The sequence below is a fragment of the Pyxicephalus adspersus genome, chromosome 7 (genome assembly GCF_032062135.1).
Source record: "Pyxicephalus adspersus chromosome 7, UCB_Pads_2.0, whole genome shotgun sequence".
Lineage (NCBI taxonomy): Eukaryota > Metazoa > Chordata > Amphibia > Anura > Pyxicephalidae > Pyxicephalus > Pyxicephalus adspersus.
This window is the reverse complement of record NC_092864.1, coordinates 52,833,543-52,852,647: the sequence shown is the minus strand read 5'-3', so window position 1 is coordinate 52,852,647 and position 19,105 is coordinate 52,833,543. Positions and strand designations below refer to the sequence as shown.

The 19,105-nt window shown below is 38.8% G+C and overlaps 2 protein-coding genes across 20 annotated transcripts in view; one reads left to right on the top strand and one right to left on the bottom strand.

Annotated features, from left to right (window-relative positions):
- The window catches only part of PCBP3 (poly(rC) binding protein 3), a 42,322-nt gene extending 39,620 nt beyond the window's left edge, over nt 1–2,702 (bottom strand). For 17 of the 19 annotated variants that reach the window (XM_072418439.1, XM_072418445.1, XM_072418441.1 and 14 more), the window contains exons 1-2: nt 2,598–2,702; nt 519–627 (exon numbers count right to left, since the gene is read on the bottom strand). The gene's annotated coding sequence lies outside the window, so the exon portion shown is untranslated. The remainder of the gene's footprint in view (nt 1–518; nt 628–2,597) is intronic. The other 2 variants (XM_072418449.1, XM_072418450.1) reach the window with 1 other exon arrangement.
- Nucleotides 2,703–18,491: 15,789 nt separating this feature from the next.
- SLC19A1 (solute carrier family 19 member 1) overlaps nt 18,492–19,105 on the top strand; it is an 11,548-nt gene continuing 10,934 nt past the window's right edge. Inside the window, exon 1 of the mRNA XM_072418437.1 lies at nt 18,492–18,629. The gene's annotated coding sequence lies outside the window, so the exon portion shown is untranslated. The remainder of the gene's footprint in view (nt 18,630–19,105) is intronic.

Here is a 19,105-nt window from a genome sequence, read left to right as displayed (position 1 = left end):
GTCGGGTTTCTCTCACAAAATGGACGCCTGAGGGTTGACAGATATTATATTTCTGTTGGTTTCCATCAGTAAGGGACCAAGGAGATTTTTTTAATGATCGTTAAAGATCGTTACACACAAAGAGAATCCATTCTCAGCCAGAAATATGTCACAAAAGGAAATAGATTAACTCAAATATTTCACAGTATATAACAGCTTTAAACCTGCACAGATTATTATGCTTGCATAATAAAAATATTAAAATGTTATTAGTTGACTGAACATTTCAAACATTTGTAAAATAAAGGGCAAGATATATTTCAAAATGCAATCATTGTCGATGTAATATTTAAATGACCATGCAATCTCATAACACACAATATAAACTTACTTTGTTTTAGGAATCAGAAAAATTCCAGATTTTTTATGAAATAAAATAATCAAGGGACATTGAGACATTGCAATAGAATGGTCTCATTCTACGACAATGCTGCCATTTTCAAAGACGAATATATACTGTCAAACCAAAGCAGTCTTACCGTACGACACACGATGGTGGATAATTTTGGGAAAGATTTTGAGGATTCCTCCAACAAGGATTTTCAGTAGAGATCCCTTCTTTTCACTGCTTGAAGAAGATCAGAAATGCTGATGGAAAAAAAAATGAGTAAATTCCATTAGAGGTTTTGTTCTGAGCTCATAATACGGAAAAACCCTATTGGTCCCACAAACAAGCCACATGATTTGCAGCGTTGCGCATGTGACCTATTTTCTTCCAAAAAAATCCCTTATTTGCTGTAAATGGGATTCACTGCTGTAGGTGCTCATGGAACATCTCCTACAGCTGCCTGTGATTTCTGTGACTAGGCTCCATTGAGGCATATATGGGGCAAGTGCCCCTGGCAGCAAAACCCATGTTAACAAGTCTCCGTGTCTGGAGAGCGGAATCATTCAAGGCAATTGGCAAATTCCCAATAAGCAACAATAATCAAATTATTATATCATAAGAATACCACTACAAGGGTCACTCTTTTTATCGGCACAAGTTCAACCTAGGCTTGGTGAATTTGTTGGTGCTATGGTGGAATCAAAAGACACCCAAAGTAACAAGAAATGAAAACTCACAGTGTTACAGTATTAACTAATGTTTAGAAAGCCTATTGACAGATGCTCCTGGGCACCAGACTGAAAAAGGGAGGAATGAGGGTGTAATGCCCTTTAATCATCTGATTCATATCTGTGATGATTCACCATTCATAGCCTGTATGCAGACTCCAAATTTTAATATATTCTACTGAGTGACAAATGAAGAGATGCCAGGAATTGCACAAGCTATTGTTGTGTTGACCTCAACATGTACCTATCCACTAGAAGTCCTTAATAAAGCTTGTCGGTTCCAATGTGACTGAACAAAGCCTGACTGATTTGCGTCCAGTGGAAAATGCACAACAATAAAATACGTCCAGTGCCAGTATGGGAACTTAGCAGGCAAAGAGTTAACTGCCAGCCTGGCTTTCATATCAAATGTGTTCAGTTTTAGTGATGGAGAGGAATCAGGATTTAAGCCTACAGATTAAACCCACTCTACTGTTACTAAAATCAACCCCCACACCCACATCATCAGCTAGACCTGCAGACATTACTAAACAAAAACGGCATATACAATAGTACACACCAATCTCCTTCATGTAATGTTAGCAAATGCCAAATAAAAACAAATGGTTTTAATTAATTATACTTAATTTGGCTTTCTGCTGGTTCTAGGACACTCCTTCACTTTCTTTAATTAACAGTAGATACTGAATGCACAATTCATAGTATAAAACACATTAACCTGTGTATTTATGAGTTTATTTTGAAAGAAACAAATTAAATGAAAGTTTTACATTTATACTGTCTAAGTCAAGGCATGACAATTTTCATATGTGACCATCACCTGATGTTGCTGGCCTAATATAGGGTCAGTTCAATGCCACATATACACTTTACACACGCTGTATTTTATTTATTGAACATTACTTGCTATTTTTACTTTTCAAAAGTATGTTGGTATATCACACAGATAAATTTAATGTTTTCATACATAAGTTAAAAAAAAAGGCAAAACAAAAACTTGTAATGTTTGTAAAACATGTTTAGGTTTGTAAATTAAACCCTATTTAATGAAATAAAATAAGTAACACAGTTACAATAATAAAATGACAATATATGTTTTTGAGAAAATATGTATCCGGTTTAACGTTTTCTTGGTATGTATATGTCATAAATGTCATACTAGCAGATGCTTATTTAAAAAAATTCCAGCTGCTGTTTCGCACAAGAGTTGACAAACCTTTTTTTGGATTAAGAATAAATACAAAATACTCTTGATGCATGTCAACTGATTCCAACAATACAACAGTAATTACATATACTTGCTTGTCATCCAACTTTTTTAAGTAACAAAACAACTACAACAAATACTGTATACCAAGATATGAGATGTCTGTGCTAACATTTGACAAAGGAACTTGAAAATTTAGACTTTACTAAAATGACTCTTTTTGTTTCAACAAAGTTAGGAGAAAAGTTCTCATTTACACTTTACTCCATAACAAAACAGTGTCAGAGTGACTCACCATGTGCAGTAGGGTCTGTAATAGGTGTGGGTGGCATCCAGTTTTGGAAATCATGCTTATTGTCAGTCTATAAGTAACCTCTGCCATGGCCCTCAGCAAGGTCAGGTCTACAAGAGGGAGGTGGCCTTGTTGCTTTTGCACTAATCTCTTCAGAAGGGCGTGAAGGGGAGCTAAGAGTGGGAATCTGAGCACATGTTGTAGGAAGTACATCCTCGGGGCAGGAAACAATGCTGTCTCCATCCCAGATCAATGCTGCACCTTCCAATTAACCTTCAGCTCCTAATGAAACACAGCCAAGAGTTGACTAACTATGTGTTAATTACAGAACTACACTGCACTGATAACAATGATTAAAATGGTGTTTATAAAGCACCAACATACTCCCATGAGTGAGAGAATAGACAAAAGACAATGAGAATATTCTCTATACAGGGAGAAATGATCACAGCTCACTAAAGATGTTCAGATTTGTGTAGATTATCTGCAGTAGTCTCACAAAGGGGTGTGCAGGAGAATTGCATACTGGATTATATAACCAATGAGGATCTCACAATCTAATACATGTTTCTCTGAGCTTACAGTGATTCCCAAGAGTTCAAATGAGGTAGTTGAAAAAGGAAAGAAATCCTGCCAACATAACACATTTTCATACCTATTTATAATTTCTCAAAGACAGAATGTCTGTCTTTTAGAACAGTCCGATACATTTGGGTAAGAAAATAAATTCTAGGTATCTAGCAAGTTGCTTGGTTTTCCATAAGGTCCCTTGTTGCAACTACTGTATAGGCACAGATGATAAGGATTGGTCCGTTTGACATTTTTGACCCTGGAAATATACCTAAGGTTATTTGAATAAAGGGTACGTTTACCAAAATCTAATTACAAAGTTTAACAGAATGTTGATGGTTTAGTCTCCAGCCAAATTATTAAAATCAAAGTCAACATGGTATAAGGCACACCCCACACAATTTCCCTGGAAAAGATCACTTGTCTTATCTAATGTAATCTTAAAAAAGTGATTTGGTTGCTTTTTTTTGTTGCTGAATATGTAGCTATATCTAGCTGATATGTTAACAGGGAACACGGTATACTGCAGTTTTTATGGATAGCAAGATGAGGGGTGGACTTAGGCCATGGAGTAAGCACAGGGTGTGCAGAAAGTGCAGTCAGGAACATTTAAAAGGCAAGGCAAGTTAGGTGGTCATTTTATGCCTCAAAACTTTGAAGCTCTTGTTTTTGCTTGCATTTTGTCCCCTACATTTTTGTAATTCATCCCCCTTCCCAACTTACTTGCTTAACTGGCAGTATCTTTAGCCAGCCCAAACACCATTGGAAGGAAGAAGGGGGGCTGATGATGCTTAGAACAAGGGGAAAGGATTTAGGATAGTGAAGGGGTCTGGGGGAGAAAGAGGTGTGCTGCAGCCTGTTGGACAGCCATGAGAGAGGTGAGGCTGGGTTATTGCATTAGGGGTTACTGCATTAGGGGTTGTTGCATTAGGGGATACGGCTGTGGAGTTATTATGGGACCTGGCACCTTTTAATCACACCCACTTTGTGACTAACCCTGCTTGTAACCATACCTCTTTTTGCTGCGGTACATTTACGGGGACATTTTTTAGCACAGAATGTTTTGGTAAAGGATCAACATAGCCAACTTAACCCAAACACCCAGGCCTGATTACACAGACCACAGTGAATTGCAACTACACAATATTCACTTTTTTTTTCCTTTTAATTAGCCTTAAAAATATCCAAAACAACAATCTGAAATACTATTTAAACATTTATTGTTAATCTATAAACATATATTGGCAGTTAATTGTAAATCATTCTTTGCAGATTTCTGCTCCAAACTTAAAAGGAGGATATTTTAAAAGGAATAGGAGAATTTATTCCAAAAAATGGGAAAGTTGTAATCCTTCTTTTCACTTCCTTTAGCAGCTTGATTGAGAAAGAAAAAAGCTGATCACTTTATGACTGCTAAGAACTACTATATACTACTTGTACCATGCTAATAATCAATGCAAAATAAAAATAATTCTAAACAATTACAATTACGCAAACTGAAATATTCAATGTAATGTTTATGGAAGCTAAACTATATAAAACAATACCATATAAATTCCGGTATATTTATGAGATACTATTTCTTATTTCCCATCCTATGTGACAAAACATGTAGGAGTTAAGAGATATGCTAGCAGAGAGACAGATGGAATGGGTGGGAGGAGGAAAGCAAAGCTCATATGGGGGCGGATGATGTCTAGCTATGATGGTAACTTCCCTAGCTGACCTCTTTCTGTCTTACCTATGAAAATGACAAAAAAATCAAAAAATAACTAGATCAGGATACTATATAAAATGTATAATATATGTCAGATATGTCAATCTGATGTTTTAATGGAATGGCAACGCAGCTAAGCTTTTTTAAATACATATTTTATCGTCTTTCTTTTGTCAACTTTTTTTTTAAAAGGCCAATAAATGCCATATATTTAGCAGAATATTTAAAGTAAACATATTACAGACCTGATTACCCCATGGTGATGAAATTATAAGCTTTAAATCAAAACACTAAAAAGAGATATATACGTAGCTGAATTTATGTTTAAATCCTACTTCTCCTGCTAAAATGGAACTCAAAAATTAAAAAACTGTGAGCAAGCAGTTTTTTTTTTATTGAAGAAGGGAAAGGCTATGTGTCTTTTTCAATAAAAGATACTTACTTTAAATAACTGAGAACAGGTAGCTCAGTGTAGGAAGCTGGGATATGTTGGGTATCCGGGAATCCCCTTGGACTGCTGGAACTGAATGAACTACCACGAGCATGTGTGGGAGTAATGTCATCCTGACTTGACCAACCAAATGGCCATAGTTCATGAACCCGGAAAAGGACCAGATAAGGATGGCAGTGTCTGCACTGGCGTGATGACAGGTGAGTGTATATAAAAAATTGTGATAAGGCAGGTAAATGTATTTCATTGTAAGGGGCATCAACTGTCCCTTCTGCAATAAAGTACCTGTTTGTTCACAATTTTTTATTTTAAAGTTTAGTTCCACTTTAAGCCACACTAGCAATTTATTGAGCTTTTCCTTTTGATTAAAACATGAACATTTTTACTTTGAACTGACTGGGTGGACATGAACAGCCTCACTCTTCTTTATTTTTTTCACTTTAACTAGGTAAATCCCAATACCCATATTATATTTCTCTTCTGCATTAATCCCTCAAATAATCCCTCTTCTGCCAGAGCACACAGAAATAGGCCAGTCACTGGATCTGAAGTCAATAGAACAGTTTTTGGACTGGAAGATCCACAACAATGTTCAGCTCACAGATCTGCAGGAATTGCATGATCCACTGATAATGTTCTCAAATATGTGAGATATAGAAGCCATGCAACAAAGTACTGAAATTGCTTGGTTCGTGTGGAAGACGTAAAGTCAGTTTCAACAAATCTATATTCTTATTGTAATTCTGTGTGGGTTGTCTAAGCCATTTTTTTTAAATAGAAACCATTCCTCCAACACAAACTATCATACAAGGTACCGAATACTCACCTCTGGGGCTCTTCTTTTCCTTTCTAAATATACTCGCCTAATGGTTAAGAAGAATCATGTGGACAATTTACTGGGTGTTTTTGCATTTTATCATTTGAATTAGATTGAAGGTTTTGTCTTCATTGCCCATTGCAGATCTGGAAGAAAGAAAGGCATAACGTAATTTACTGCTTTGGTGTCGAGGAATAATTGGATAATTAGGTATGTTAAAGAGAAAAGTCAAAATCCTATTATTTTTATACATGAAGCTTTAAAACTACCTAATAAAATGTGGTTAATATAAAATATTTTTGACTTCAGTGATTTGGTAATTGCTGGGAAAATAATGTGATGTACATATAATGTGGCTGTTCATTATCTGTATGATAAAAACAGACATTTAACATACAATTATATGTGGAGAAAGTGACAACATCAGACAGATTCAGTTTAGCAATTCTGAGACAGCTAAAATGTTATTCCCCTGGTAAAACAAACAACCATATATAGTTCGCTGAAATCAGACACAGAAAGATGACATCTGATTGGTTGCTATAACATAAAATACTTCAGCTTTCTCTTTGCTGAGTTAGACTGTATGTTTATTTGACCCTGAAATTATACCCTTTAAACTTGGAATAATCATGTAAAGCTGCTAAATGTTGCTCCCTGTAGGTATAACATGTCTAAACAAGAAGTCATTTACAGTGAGGGAACAAAGTATTTGATCCCCTGCTGTTTTGTACGTTTGCCGTCTAACAAAGAAATGACCAGTCTTAAATTGTAATGGTAGGTTTATTAAAGCTGTGAGAGACAGAATAACAACAAAAGAACCCTTAAAAACCCAGTGCTCAAAAGTCAGAGCTTGATGTACATTTTAATGAGTGAAATAAGTATTTGATCCCCTATCAACCAGCAAGATTTCAGGCTCCCTGGTGTCCTCACTGTATGCAGGTTACAAACTGAGATTAAGAGAGTGCTCCTATTCCAAGCTTGTCACAGTACCTGTAAAAAAGACACCTGTCCACAGAAGCAATCAATCAATCAGATTCCAAACTACCCAACATGGTCAAGACCAAAGAGCTGTCCAAGGATGTCAGGGACAAGATTGTAGACCTACACAAGGCTGAACTGGGCTACAAGACTATCATCAACCAACTTGGTTAGAATAGCAATGGTAAAAAATTATGGGGTAGAGGGCAGTTATTTACATTAGATGTTGATGCATTCTTCCAAATAGATCTTTAAATCTGATACCAAAAGACTTGACACCAATGGCCCCTACATATTAGGCTATATGCTTTTAGCCATTGTTATGGACCATCCAAAATAATGTTGTTATGTATATTCGATTTTGTATCACAATGATTAGGTATTCTATGAGTTTGATCACTGAATACAACATGCACTATTGCCTACAAAAAACACGTGTCTATCTTGTTTTTGTTTATGTATAATTGGGGTTGGCATAATCCCTGGTAAGGGATATTTTCTGATATTCAGTTCATTACTTTTGTAACAAGCTCTCCACTGTTACATTAATCTCACTTTGGTTTATATCCATTGTTATGATTACAAATTAAATTCCTAGCACATGGCCTGGTGTTTAATATAATTATTTTATTTTTTGAAAATCAAGGAAGTATGAGAAAAACACTTCATAAATATTTTAATCATGGATGTTTTATTGATGTATGCAGAATATTGTTATACATTTTATAGTTTCCAATTAATTAAAAAAGAAAGATTGTCTTTTATCAATTAATTAAATAATTATATATTATTTGGGGAACTTTTTAAATCAATAAACAGTAAAAACTGTTAAAGCACTTTATGCATTTCCACTAAAAGTCAATTTTATATGAAGAAGACAGCATAGAAAAAAGGAAAAGCCCATGAACACTGGCTCTTCTAACCTTGACAAAAGCAGATCTATCCCAAGACAAAATGTGTCAGTATTTGGTTAAGAATTAATGGCAACCCAGCCTACCAGTACATGTTATACATTGGATTAATCTGCCTGTTTATGCATGAAAATACATGCAATAATGCAACTGAGTATTTGGAACAAGTCCCTGATGTTCTGACATTTATTCTGTAGGCAAGCAAGAACAAAAATTTTACTTGTTATATTTGTTTTTTTGACTGCACAGCAAGCGCCTAATATTAAATTAGTTATCTGTTTCTTCTATACCTAACTGTGGGGAAGTTATTATCAATCTGCAGCTGCCAAATTTGAACTGTGGCATGACTAGTGCAATGAAGGAAAATATTTATGATTAAAGTAGAACTGATAATACAAATAAGACTTCCTAACTGGCCCTATTATCTTCTCCAACATGTACACATTACAGGCCCAGACAGATCTCTACTGAGATGCATCACGCTAAGGAGCACATTACTGCAACACACAATGGGCCTTATTTATTAAAGCTTTAGGACTGGAGAAGATAGACTATCATGGGAGAAGCTGGGTGATCCAACAAACCTGGAATAGATTTCATAAAAAACATTTGCTGTTAGTCTGAAAATATTTTCAGTCCTGGACCAGATTTTTTTTTTTTTTAAATTGTATTTTTATTGAGAAGTTTTCAACAGGGTACAGAAAAAAAAAAGGGGAGAATAACACAAAGGGGGAAGGCAACAATGGCTTTTTTTTTTAGTTTCAAACACAGTAACAACCAGTTCTCAAACAGAGCATATCACAAATCTTCCTTGAATAGCAGGTGAGTATAAAAGGATATAGGACCTAAAACCTTGTGCAATAGGGTAGAAACCAGGTGGAGGAGCGGTCAAATAGGTAAGCCCGCATAATAGTGGTCCCACGCCTCCCAAACCATCTCAAATTTGGCCACAGTGTCTCTAAGGAGTGCCGTGAGGTACTCCATAAGGCGGATCTCTTGGATCCTCGCATATAGATTTTCCATGGAGGGAGGTGAAACTGTTTTCCATCTAGAGGGAATCAGCGTACGCGCTGCGACAAGTATGTGGGAGACTAATTTGCGAGAGATCCTAGGGAGGGTAAGGCATGGTTGACCCAATAGATGAGTGAGAGGTGATAACGTTATAGGTTGTTGAATCACTTCGGACATTAAAGCATTAACACGTGACCATTATTGTTGAATAATGGGACAAAACCAAAATATATGTTCTATAGTACCTTGGTGAGTGCCACATCTCCAGCAGACAGGGTCTACGTTAGGGAAGAGGCGGTGAAGCACCGTTGGTGTATGATACCATCTGAGGATTATTTTATACAAGTTCTCTTTGTACAATGTGCAGATTGAACTTCTGTGTGCCGCATCCCAGATCTCAAGCCATTCGTCAGGAGATAGAGAGCGTCCCAGAACCTCCTCCCATTTGATCATGTAATTAAATTTATGAGTAGTACCCTGTGTGGAAGCATGTAAGATGCGATAAATAGAGGAGACTACTCCTTTAACATAAGGACCCTCTATACAAAGCCTCTCAAAAGCGGTAAGGGCCTGAAAGGTGGCCGTGGGCTGCAGAGACAGGATGTAGTGCCGTATCTGTAGATAGGCATAAAAGGAGGTACGAGGCATATCTACTTTTTCTCCCAGTTCGGCAAAGGAGAGCAGTCTTCTCTCCGTCGGGTGCAGGACATGCCTGATTTGATAAAGGCCTCTGGCCCTCCATGGACCGGACATATGGTCCGATAGACTATCAGGAATTTGTGGAGTGAGTATTATGGAGGTTAGTCTCGAGACCGGAGATATGAGACCATACTTAGTTTTACAAGTCCTCCATATGTTTCTCATGAAAATCATAGGAGCCTTTAAGTCTGGATCCGACAAAGTGAGGGAAGAGCTCCAAAGCAAAACATTGGGGTGTATGGGGGCCAGCCATTTTTGTTCCAGTTCAACACAGACACTTGGGGGGTACAGAGAGGTCCATAATTGCAAGTGTCTGAGATGAGCTGCGAGATAATATTTATAAATGTCAGGGGCACCCAGGCCCCCACTATCTCTAGGTGTACAAACAAGAATTCTAGACACTCTGTAACGCTTATAAGCCCAGATAAATCGCATAAAGTCCATTTGGATCTTCTTCAATGCTCGGGGTGGTACTCTTACTGGCAGTGTCTCAAATAAGTACAACAATTTAGGGAGAAGCATCATTTTAATCGAGGCTATCCTCCCCAGCCATGACAATGGATGATTCCGCCATTTTTGTAAAAAAGTGTTCACTTCCCGAAATAGTGGAGGAAAGTTGTGGAAATACAGGTGAGAGTATGAGGAGGTAATATGCGTTCCCAAATAGTGAAGGGAGCACTCCTGCCAAATAAAGGAAAAGGAGTCCCGTAGAGCCTGTAATTCTAATGGGGGAACATGAAGGGGCAGAGCCTCGGTTTTCGATGAGTTGATTTTAAAACCCGAAACCTCACCATACACCCCCAGCTCCCTCCACAGATTAGGGAGCGATATAATTGGCTGAGATAAGGTTAGCAGAACATCATCAGCGTATAAGGAAAGTTTGTACTCCTTCCCCTTTACAGGAATCCCGCGTATATTTAAATTGGAGCGGATACAAGCCGCTAAGGGGTTCAATACATATTGCAAAAAGCAGAGGAGACAGTGGTCACCCCTGTCTTGTTCCATTTTTAATCTGAAACCAACCCGAGGTAGCGTGGGGTAACCTGACCGAGGCCGAAGGAGCCGTATATAACGACTCAATCACCTTGACAAAGGGCCCTGAAAAGCCCATTCGGTCTAGGGTGGCGAAAAGGAATGGCCAGCTGAGGCGATCAAATGCCTTTTCAGCATCCAGACTTAGTATCACGGATGGGCCTTTCCGTTTGTTAATGATGTCAATGATATTGACCACCCTCCTAGTGTTATCACTTGCTCGCCTACATGGAATAAATCCTGTCTGATCCCCATGGATGAGAGTAGGGAGGAAGCGGGCCAATCTTGAAGCCAGAATTTTCGTAAAAATTTTGAGGTCTGAATTTAAAAGAGCTATCGGTCTGTAGTTCGAACAGTCCAATGGATCTTTGCCCTGTTTCGGTAGCACTGTGATGTGTGACCCCAACATAGAGGAAGGAATGGGCTTGCCCTTCAAAAAATCATTGAATAACTTTAAAAGATGTGGTGACAACTCCGGTAGGAATGCTTTATAATATAGATAGGGCAGGCCATCCGGGCCTGGGGCCTTAGAGGAAGGTAACTTAGCAATAGTATTCGCAATTTCTTCCTCAGAGATGGGATTATTGAGTTGTGTAAGGGCCTCCGGTTCGATCCTAGGGAGGATCACCCGTTCTAGGTAAGTGTCAATTTTCGGACGCAAAGATCCACCCAGAGGAGCCTGTGTCGGTAAAAGCTGCAGATATTGGTGCCAAGATATATTAGGAGATTTCTCCTGTTGTGTAGAACCCCTCTTCCTCCTCACAGGTAGGCCCAGCCGGGCCCCCTCTCCCCTGTCTTCCTCATCTGATCCCTGGGCCCCATGATCCATCCAAGATTTGCCTGGGCGATCAAAGGCCCCCCCAGGGGAATCAGCTGTCTGGACATCCCTGAGCCCCCCCCGGGAGAGGTCCCGGGCAAGTAATGAGGCCCCTGGCCCAGTATCAGCCTGTCTTCTGGCCTTAGATGAAAAGGGCCGTGAATCAGCCCGCTGGGCAGTGTCCCCGGGGGGAGAGGCTGCAGGGGTGCAGTGTCTCTCCTCATATGCTATGGGACTCACCGGCTCCTGGGCAGAAGTCTCCGGGTCCTGGATGGGAGAGGACGTAGGATCCAAGCTGGCAGCAGGGCAGGCGGGTGATTGGGAATCCCCTTCCTCTGATTCAGAGAGAAGCGCGCTCTCTCCCCGCTGCCACGCGTGCGGGGTGGAGGCCGGTGCCATCTTGAAGGCTGCAGCTGGGCCCGGAGAGGAATCCTCCATTAATGCCCGTATGGACGGCTGAGCCGTCATCTGTTGCGGGGCTGGGGTAGGGGGAAGCTTCCCCACCCTAGCCTTCTTTTGCTTGCCCATAGATGGGTAAGATAGCGCCCGAGATATCGCGAATGTTGGTCGGCTCCCGCAGAGCTCCGGATTCACACAGCCAGCTCTCTAGCCGGCCAGGCCACGCCCCCCCCCGGACCAGATTTAATACAGACTTGCTGCACCAGGTTCTCCCATGAAAGTCTATCTTCGCTTTAACAAATCAGACCCAAAAGGTTTGTTAACACTTTACATTGTAATTCATTTTCAATGACATCCAACATCCATATAGGCTGCATGGTTTGCTCAGTAATTAGCACTCTCACTTTTGCAATACTAGGTCACAGGTTCCTATCCCAGCCAGGACTCTATCTACAAGGAGTTTGTTTGTTCTCCCTGTCTTTGCATTGCTTTTTCCTGTGGTTCGCCGGTTACTTCTCACAAACCAAGAACATGCAGTTAGGTTATTCAGTTTTCCATTAAACATTGTCCTTAGACTATGCAATGACATATGACAATGGAAGGAACATTAGATTGTGAGCGCCTTTGAGTGAAAGTTAGAGATATGAAAATGGACTTTGTAAAGTGCTGCAAAAATAAACAAAATAGACAAAGAGAGAGTTTTTTTGGCATAAAGAAATATATACCGTATTTTCTGGCGTATAAGGTGACTGGGCGTATTAGACGACCCCCCACTCTAACCAATCAGTTGGGGGTCGTGTTTTAAGCCCAGTATTGTACTGTTCCTTCTGCCTGTCAGATCTCGCTATTGTGCGAGAACTGAGAGGCAGAAGGAACAGTACAGTACTAGTTCTAAGAAATGAATGGGCGCATTCCTTCTTAATGAATGGGCGTGTTCCAGTGGAGAGCCAATCCAGGCTCTGCACTGGAGAGCCAATCCAGGCTCTGCACTGGAGAGCCAATCCAGGCTCTGCACTGGAGAGCCAATCCAGGCTCACGTCCTAATGTGCAGGCTCGCGTTCTCCTGTGCAGCTTGCACAGGAGGACTCGCGGGGACTCGACTCGCGGGGATGCCAGACGTGAAGCAAGCTGCAGGTAAGTACCGGTACCCGGCGTATAAGACGACCCCCGACTTTGGCACAGATTTTTCGGGGTTAAAAAGTCGTCTTATATGATATTAGTATCATTCAGAAAAGCAAGGCCAAAAGCTGTCTCTAGACAGTTTTGCATCTGACTACTACTTTTTTTTTTAAGGCCTGTTCGTTGCCTATATAGTCCAATACAGTCCTAGTTGTAAAAAATAATTTGCATACGTGTAGCAGGTTTTACCTGATGTGTTTTTCCTACTTTAGGCTTCCTATGAACCTAGTAAGTGAAACGCGTTGGGTAAAACCTGCTACGCGTATGCGAACCCCTATCTTTGTCTATTTAGTTTATTTTCACATTTATGACATTTATTGGGGTTTGGCAATTTATTTGATGTGTTTACTTATTGAACACCATCTGTTTTTCAATCCATTTTGCAAAATAGTCTACTGTCTGTAAAGCGCTTTATAATATGCCAGCACTTTATAAATAATGTTTATTAATAATAATAACACATTAAAGCAGCACAGCTTAGATGCACATCTATTGCAGTATAGCACAACACATGGTAACACACTACATGCTGCATGTGCCTTAGGAAATTTTAGGGTGTTTCCAGCCCTTTAATTTTGAATAGGCTGCTTAATACAATATGTATTATTTGCACACTGGCCCAGGGTTGCCGTTGGACTTGCATAACACAACTCTATAAACTATATTAGGAAAGTGGACAGAGTGAATGTACCTGATTTATTGGTGGTCAATGTAAATGTCCCAGTTACAGAGGATTCTACACTGAAAGCCAGTGTGTTAATAGGGTGTTTGCTGGGGGAGGGGTCTACATTATATGGAAGTATTTGAAGGTTGTTTCCCATTGGGTGGTAGATGAAAATTTGGAGCCTTTACATCACTGAGAACTGTGATGACTGAATACAAGGACACTTTTACATTACAGGAAGCGATATCATACTTTACTGTATTCTGTATTTTTGGCAGGTGATATAATGTCAGGGTCATAAAAAAAGCAGTGGCCAGGTAGGATTATCGCTCCCACCATTTATTTTGTTAAACAGACATTATACTGTAAAAAAAAAATATTTATTGGGGTATTGTTGTCTTCTTTGCAGGTGAACAGGGGTTCACATGATTTAAGGTCAGTTCTATTTGATTTATAGAGCTTGAGTCTTGAATGATTAAGATTGTTAGTTTTACAATGCTTATTCCAATGGTATATGAACTAGGTGGTTAGGTTAAGTTTTAATTTCTACTCGCTGCCATCTTTTACACATTTATGTGTCCAGTGTTTTATTATTTTATTTGTTGAATATAATATGCATTTTGAAGTTGGGATGTGTACAATACCATTTGCAATTGTTGATGGAATTTACTATTACAGTACAATTTACATTTGTTGTTATGACACAATATATTATAGTATGATTAGGTCAATTCACTATTACTTTAAAGCAGAACTTTCATCCATAAAATTAAAATATCGACCACTTACCTTTACAGGTGAAAAGCTCCATAATCTGAGTCCAGTAGATTTTGAGCCAAGCTTCTCTCTTCTTTCCAGCTTCTTTCCAACGGCTACGGCCATCGTCTTTCTCCATCTTCAAGGTTCTGCTCAGGTCACAAAATCTCATACTATGCAGGCATAAAAAAAAAGGTAAAAAAGAAAAGTGCCAATCTTTTGCCAAACTTTTCTAGAAAAGCTCCTTATGACACATGCCTGAACCTGTGGGCATGATCAGAAGGAGCAGCCTACAGCCTCCTTCAATATGTGACGTAGATATCCCAGGAGGGTGCAGGTTTTCCTTCAGTCTTTACCACAGTGGCGGTAAATACGGAAGCCAAGGTTTCCTACACCAAAAATGTTTACAAGAAACCCACATCCTATGTGCACATGTGCAAAAAATATAGTTGGAAAATGAATGATAAACGACAGATCAGTAAATATTCACGATTATTTCGAATGAATGAAAAGTGCACAATTCTGTACATGCTGAAACGATACGACCGTTCAAAGATAATCCACCAATAATGTATACACATTACATATGATTGTTTGAACAATGCAGGAAGTGACGTGTATCAGAGAAAGTGTACCGCAGAACCATCCATAATCACTGTATGACCGTACACACAACAGACTGATAGTGACTGACCATCGCCCAATCAGATCAGCAGGGGCAGTCGTTCATTTGCAGAGTCATTCCTCGTTCATTGTCGTCGTTGGCCTGTCAGTGTTCACTTTTTTGTTAACGATTACACTGGTCAACAAATATTTTCTTACCAAACAGAATAAAGTCATTTTAGGTTATGTTTGATGCACAGATTCCAAATATGGTATTGATTTTGCTAGATTGGCTCTAGTTTTTGAAATATTGACCTTAATAATAACCTCATAGAAAAGTAATGAAACATGAAAATTAAGCAAAAATAAACTAGATATGCCTACGTATACAAAAAAAATAATTTTTGAAATACCTAATGTCAATTTATTCTATATTCAGTATATATACAGAACTAATCACAAAGAAGTCATTAAAAAACTCCAAATGTATGATTTCTTTTTATGCTGATGATTAGGACAAACACATTTAACGCTCCAGCAGTAGTCTGCCATCATGTGTCTATCCCATCTGCCCTGATACCTTTCTTCCATCACCTTTATATCGTGATGGAACCTCTCCCTTTGTTCCTTACTGAAATCGCCAAGGTTTTCTGGAAATTTTTGCAAATGGCTATGGAGATAGTGTACCCTTATGCTCATAGTAGCACCCAAATTTTTAACGTTTAAAAGTAAGTTTAATACCAGTTCTTCATAATTTTGTGCTTTATGGTTACAAAAGAAGTTCTTGACAACCATGACATAGCTGTGGCAGGCAGAAGCTTCAGTATCAGTCATGTAACTTGTGTAATTTGAATCATTTATCAGTATCAATGTATTTGAAGCAATCACCGTCCTTGTTCAGAGCTCTAACAAATTGCTTCATTAATTCTAACTTTATGTGTAGTGGAGGGAGAACAATTTTTTTCTTTGTCAACCAATGGTTTGTTAATGATGTTCGCTGCACCTTTTTACATGTTTTCCCTTGGAGGCCATGTCACTTTTTTCCAGTAATCCCGCTTTGCTCTACTATCCCACAAACAGGTGAAACATGGGTACTTTGTGTATCCACTTTGCTTTCCAAGTAGGAAGTTCACCATTTTTAAATCAACACATATTGACCATTGGTGTTCATGATAGCAAACCTTTTGTAAAACCATTTTGATATTTTCATATTCATCTTTAGGTTTTGTTGAGTGACCAATTGGAATTGATGCATAGCAGTTGCCATTATGTTGCCATTATGTATGTATGCTCGGTATTCTTGTACTTGCATATGGGCTAGTAGTCCAGGGATGTTACAACAGTACATGAAGTCTCCATCTTCAGTGAAATATGGTCGGGGTGTCACCTCTCTTGTCCTATAAACTGTTATTTTATCTTCAGGTCTCAGACAGTTCAGATGCTTGTTTTGACAGACTTAGGTAACATATTAAATCATTGAGCTCTTCTTTGGAGAACTGCTGGTTTGATGAAACACCTCCTTCATATTCACTTCCACTGCTAACTCCTGGATTACACTCCAAAGCCTGTTAATCCTCCATGTCGGATACAGGAATATCAGGGAGTGTACTGAACACTGGTATGGGAACATCAGCACCATGCGGCACAGGTCATCATGCCGATTAAAAATCAGGGTACTCCCGCTTGTTTTTCTTGTAACCATTGAAACCTTTCACATTCACAGCACAAAAATAATATTCATAATGATTTTATTTAAAATAATATTATGATGACAATATGATGATTTTTGGGCTTTCACCATACCATAGGTACACCAAACTTCAAACTTTTGAAATAAACATATATTTCTGTAAAAAAAAGGAAATGTATGAATAAAAAGAAGGCAAATGAAAGTTTCATGAAAATGATGCTACATTTAATATACAAAATGCAAAACATTGGTGTAAATAAAGATTGATAATAATATGCTGTTAACATTTGTTGTTGGTAAAATCGTCTATTCCGATTCCTGTATCACAAGAACTAGAGCAAATTCAACAAAACTGATGTCATTTCTAGTTTCAGCAGACCTGAAATACATTAAATATATTAAAAAAAGTGAAAAAAAAAATGTTTTTTTGAGCTGTGTTATCGATGCAATATATATGCATTATATCAACCTTTTTGTATCTTTACTTTATTCATCTAATTAACCTGTATTTTTCAATATACACTGTTTTGCATTTATAGACGGTATCTCGGATACAGTATTATACCCCTGAAGAAGCCAAACTGGGGCGAAATGCGTCGAGATGTAAACAAGAATACGGGTAATTAGGAATTATCACTGATAGTGCATATCTGTATAACATGTTATATCCTAATTCTGTGACTGACAACAGAACTGGGGATACAAATATGTCATGAAATATTAAATAATTATGTATGAATCTGAAATATGTCAATACATAATTAACATTTGACTACTACGAACCTCAAACCTCTTTCTTTTCTTCCCACCACATTTCTTCATATTTGTAATTTTAAAGAGGGCAGCTCGTACATAAACTTCCTGGGAAAGAGATAAATCACTTATTCAAATAATGAATTGTCCATATATTAATACAAATCTGTCTTCCCGATGAAGACTTATTGGCGAAAACATGTTGTGTCAGAGATGGTTACGTTGCCCTACACTCTATTATTACAACTTTTTCCTAATTTGTATTGTTATGTTTCACCTACCGTCATAGCTCAGGTGAATTTTGTTTAGTTAGTGGTCAACATAAATGGTGTCTAAACCTCACTATAAAAAACATATAAGTAAACATCATTGTTTAATTGCCAAATAAACCCTCTTTTATCTCTTTGCTTTCATTTTGTTGAATAAGGCCTTTGGCCTTTTAAAAGGGTAAATAATCTATTTTTTAGTGGTGTAAGAAGAGGGAGAACTGGAGACACAAAGGAGTGTGAAAAAGGAACGACTGTGATGTAATTTGGGGCCCTGATATTATTATTGCAGAAGGGTCCCTTGCTGACTTTATTGTGCTGCTTTATCTCTAGTACAGCTTTCTGTTACCCATGGAAATGTAATCTACAAAGCTTGTATATTTTGTATGTACAAAAATAGTATGTCATGGGATAGTTTTTATTTTTGCGTCTGCTAATCACTGGCTTCCAGCCAACCTACAGACCTTCCAGTCACAGACTACCAGCAATGCTTCCGCTCACTGCTATTTACTGGTTGTGTCAGTACGTGACTCCGCCCCTTCGCTCCACCTCACAGGCAACAATAGTGTGTTCCCCTCCTCTAGCTGTCAGTAAAGTTGGATTATTCACATGAGCCATGCCGGCAAATGTAGTCCCGCAAGGCATTCTGGGAAATGTAGTGACAGTGTGCAGCGGATTTGCACAGAGTGAGAGCGTGTTAGTGACAGAGAAGACACTAAGTGAGTACACGGTGTGAGTGTGTGGTGACCGGGGCACAGCTGGCCATTGGGCGAAGAGACTGCCAGCTGAGGGGAGCAGGATAAAGGGGGTTCAGTGGTCACGTGGAATGTCAATGTCCACTGACCTGTGTGAATAGCTGTGTGTCACATGGAGGGACAATATATATTGGGGACACCAGGAGGAATCAGATGATTTGTGTGATGCACGGTGGGAAAATGATCACACACACCATTTCCTGATTTCTGCACAAATCACTGTCAGATTTACATTATTAGAGCCCATTCTCGCTATGGTGCTAAGGTATTGCATGTGCCATACCACGCTTCTGTTATAGCAACCCATTTATTTAGGGTTTGAGACAAAACCCAGCACAGCACAATGTGCACAGCTCACATGTCAGTGTATTGGGGCCATCAGAGTGAGAATGGCAGCACGCTGGGCTTTTATGGGGGCCATGATTAGGCTTTACCATGCC